General features: G+C 44.8%; 1 non-coding gene across 1 annotated transcript; it reads left to right on the top strand.

The window, feature by feature from the left end:
- The first annotated feature begins 3686 nt into the window (after positions 1 to 3686).
- Positions 3687 to 3770, top strand: TRNAY-GUA (transfer RNA tyrosine (anticodon GUA)). Its single transcript has one exon. It is a non-coding gene; the product is annotated as a tRNA-Tyr (tRNA).
- Positions 3771 to 4576: the final 806 nt, after the last annotated feature.

Raw genomic sequence — 4576 nt, 5'->3', positions numbered from 1 at the left:
ATAAGGAAAGCAAAGCCAGCGGGCTCTAAAAAAAATCTGGTCTCAGAACCCTGACTTAAATTCAAAAAGAAAGTGAATAATAGAGAGGGAGAGGAGTCTCAGGGAGTTCCCACTTTCCCCCTCAGCCGTAGAGGAAAAAAGGAAGCAGAAACTGATTAGAATTCAAGCACTTAGTCAGTCCAGATGAAAGATAGAAAAACTCTTCGCGGAGAGAGAGATTCCCGGGTATTATAATCAACCGTGATCAACTATACCACCAACAGTAAGAAAGGTGAATATAGCGAAGTGAACCGTTGGTTCTAGATAGCTAAATGCTATTTATGCTACAATTGACTTTGACTTAGATATTATATACCCATAATATACGGTTAAGAAATCGATGACTTACCTTTATGCTTTGCTGCTTTAGATGGACAAGAATCCTCTGCTTTTGAAAAGGCTAAGGCTTGTTTTCTTAATAAAAGAAGACTGTCAGCCCTCGACTCGGTTGTTTACAAATAGAATAGGGAAGAAGCATCGAATGCTTCTATTGAATGCGCTCTTGTTGCTGAGTGAATAATCGGTCTTGTCGTATCCGCTGTGAGCCTATCAGCTGTAAGAAAGCTAACTGAATGCGTATCCGCTCTTTGATAGAACGACGTAAGTGCTGTTCTTAGTACCATTCTTACTAGATTTCCTGTTGATGCAATAACCTATAATACTTGCTCTCATCTTGTGAAGAATGCTTTTAGTCCTTTTCCCTGTCTGTATACTGAAAATGGCTTAGGGAAAGGTCCCTGCCTAGTGGTTTTGGAATTGGGCAATCAATCCCTGCTTTGGCTGTCTCCTTCCATTCTTACATGTGCAGCCTTTTCTGATTCAATTGCACAAGCCCTAGTTTCGACTCTAGCTTTTTTCCTTCCTTCACCTGTCCCACGTGCTCTTTGATGCCGAAAATCGGATTCTAATGAAAGTCTTACTAGCATTGGCTTAAGTAGAAAACTTGTCCTATCCTATAATTAGGAAGCATCTGACTTGCTAAGCATGAAGTCCCAGTCACACAGGAAAGTGCGCTAACATGCTAACAGCTTCGAATTCGATAGCACTAGCCATTTTATCTTCTCTAGAGGATTCTAAACCTTCCCCAGAATTCTAATTCCTTAGCTAATACTGATTGATTCACCGCATCTTCTCGTTCATTACATTAGGAGATCTAACCAAGCACTCGAAATGCGACATTGACTAAAGAAGGTAGACAAAAAGGCAAACTAGAGAAAAAGCCAAGCTGACTGAATTGAATCTTTCAGTGGAATTGGGGCTTACCAACTATCATATCCTCTCTCTTTCAAGCACAGTTGAATGAAACGTCTTTTTAATAGATATTCCTATCAACACGAGGGCTGCTTGCTTCACCACCCCATAAGGCTAGGGACTGCACACTACAGAGATCTCTTCTCCTGTCTATGGGTTGGCAGAACGACCTGTGGATCAGATCGGTTTTAGAGAGAGAATTTATCCTAGTGCCTTGCTTGGGGCGAAGCACGGATCGGATCATCTTGAGTTTTGGTTCAAGAGAAAGTCTTTCTTCCCCGCCCGCCTTAAATCATGGGTATGGAGCCAGCCTCGCTTCACAGCGTGGGGGAAGATCGGTTGAGAATCCCCCGAGGGTTGGTGACCATACTAGCGGCATGCAGGCCTAATTTAACACCGTTTCACGGGTTACCCTCAATAACATAGCCGTCTTATCTGAACCCCTCTGGTATGGGAAAAATGCTTGCTTCACAGGTATTTCCCGAATGTAGGGAGTCACCCCCTACAGACAAGCTATCGCAGGGCGCTCGTCCAACGCCCACCAAGCAAGTTAACCATAACTCCAAGTCTTGTCTTGAAAACAACCTCTCTGTGCCGTTAGTGCAACATTTCTCTAGTGTACCTTTGGGGTAGTGGTAACGGGCTCCAGAGCATACCGGTATTCAGTTTCTCTTATCACCGTAGTCATTTCAGAACCAGTTCTTTCTCAACCTGAACAAATAGATAAGACTAGGAAATGACCCCTCTTCAAGCTCTTCCCCGGAAGGAACACCCAGATAGACTTGCTTACCCCCTGCTAGGGAACCCGTGCTGGAGCAATGTAACTGGATTAGAAAAAGGATATATTTCCACTTAGCTATTGCTTGAAAGAGTCATTTCTTTTTTTTAGAAGGTGAAGCTGAGTCTATTATTGATATTGGATTTCCTTATGTTAATTCAATTCATTAAAAACCGGCTCCAGCTGGACTAGGGTTGCCACTAACAGATCCATCAAGATGGATTTTTACCCAATCATCATGTTGGGGAGTCCAATGGACCAGGACTTTTTCTTTGCTGTGGTTAGATATTTGCTTCTGATTGGCGCTATGGGCTTCGTTCGCCCTTCTCATGATTTCCAAAGTGGGCTTGGACGGCCTGGTCCAACTGGGCTCATGTTCCGCCTTATTTCGTAAAGCCCATATAGTATGGACGGCTATTGCAAATAGAAGGCGCCAGTCTATAGTTCTTGGTCCCTAACTCATTTGCAAGAACTGCCAAGGGCTTTGAAGAAGGTTTTTGGGTGAAGCCCCTTTTCCAGTCGTCCTTTAACGGTATCCGCTTATCCTATTTTTTTTAGTTATTGGGATGTATCCCCCTAAGATTCCGCTCATAAAGTAGGCGGTGGACTCTTTCATGTTGGAAGGGGAGAAGGGGCCTAAGCACGGCAGATGCCGTCTACTTGAGTGGCAAAGGTAACCGGTTAGGTTGACTTTATTTTCCAGGCCTGTTCGGACATACGGTTCCCGCGGAAGATCAAGTTGGTGAGCCGTGTGAAGGGAAACCTTCCCGCACGGTTCGGAGAGCACTAAATTAGAATGAGAGGTTCACCACCAATTGATCAATATGAATCTCGAGAGTGGATCGTTGATCGCCGCCTCCTTGTCCTGGAGGCTCTCCGGCCGGGGAGGGGCTTGCTATCGTAACCTTTTCTCCCGGTCGGTGTATGTGAAAAAGAGTGACGAACTCCTTTTTGTCATAGGTTGGTCCAAAGAACGAGAGTCGGCTTCCTTAAGTCCGTTGTTCCTCAGTAGCTCAGTGGTAGAGCGGTCGGCTGTTAACTGACTGGTCGTAGGTTCAAATCCTACTTGGGGAGAATTTTGATCGCTTTTCTGACTCTGACCTAGCGACCCATACCCTTTCTCCTTAGTTTCTAAACTAGCATAATCGTGGGAAGTTTCTTGTTGGTTTTTCTTTTTCACTCTCGTATAGGTGAACTTGGTTCATTCAATTCTTAGGGATAAGAAGGATCCACTGGGAAGACTGGAGTACTATCTTCATTAGCCGGAAGGAATTAGTCTCCACTAGTGGCAATGAAGTTCTTGGTAATTAGCAAGGGGGAAGGAAGATCTCCACTCATTTCATTCATTCAGTGCCTGCGGTGAGGCGCGACCCACAAGCGACGAAGGGGGGGCTAGGGAAGGCCGACGACTACATGAGGGGGAAGCTCTCGTAGAAGCTTTAGCCATTGCTTTACATAAATTGTTATGAACTGACTAAATGACTAGATTCTCCCGGAACGCTAGCTAAGCTAATAGTCTTAGTTCCCTTCAATTAAATCAATAAGCTTTTTGATTGATTCAGAGCGCCGCCCCCTTCTTAGAATTAGAACCCATTGAGGGGGGCCTCGGCCGGGGAAGGGGAGAGTGGCCGAGTGGTCAAAAGCGACAAGACTGTAAATCTGTTGAAGTTTTTCTACGTAGGTTCGAATCCTGCCTCTCCCACTTTTGGATCATCCGTTGACTTCCTTGAACCTTGAATCTCTCCACAGCACTCTTAGGGATTCGAGTGAAGTAGCGGATAATAGCAGCCGATATGCAAGAAATCGCGGAGAAAAGGCTGAAGATATTATCGTATTGTAAGAATGAATAAAAGTCAGTCATCGAGATTGGCTTTCTGTTTAGTCTATTGCTCCGTGGGTATGAGATGCCCAAGATAAAAGGAACGAGGAAAAGAATCGACGAAGAAGAGAACAGAAAATCGTGAAAGAAAAGCGTGAGGGGACCCCGGTAGGTAGACTAGATGTTAGAAGGTGCAAAATCAATGGGTGCCGGAGCTGCTACAATTGCTTTAGCGGGAGCTGCTGTCGGTATTGGAAACGTCTTCAGTTCTTTGATCCATTCCGTGGCGCGCAATCCATCATTGGCTAAACAATTATTTGGTTATGCCATTTTGGGCTTTGCCCTAACCGAGGCAATTGCCTTGTTCGCATTAATGATGGCCTTTTTGATCTCATTCGTATTCTGATCGAAGAAAGAAGGTTTCAATTTGACTTCTCTTTGCTTCTTTTTCATTCGCCTGGGAAGGTTTTTATTCTTGGGCTTGGCTTGAATTCCGTGGTTTTGTCTAGTCTAGAGAGGGTCTGAAGTAGCGAAGTGAAAGAGCAGGACTTCTTTCACGCAGTGAACAGAAGGCCCCTTTCATGGTGAGTTGTCATTTTTGATTGCTCCCATGATAGGGGGGGAGGGGAGTGGTGAGGAGGGCCTCTTCCACCAGACTACTTTATAAGTCGAGTTCAGTACAGGAACTG

This window comes from Primulina tabacum, chromosome 6 (genome assembly GCF_025594145.1).
Source record: "Primulina tabacum isolate GXHZ01 chromosome 6, ASM2559414v2, whole genome shotgun sequence".
NCBI classification, from domain to species: domain Eukaryota; kingdom Viridiplantae; phylum Streptophyta; class Magnoliopsida; order Lamiales; family Gesneriaceae; genus Primulina; species Primulina tabacum.
Note: the sequence above shows the minus strand (reverse complement) of the source record. Positions and strands in the feature narration are given on the sequence as shown.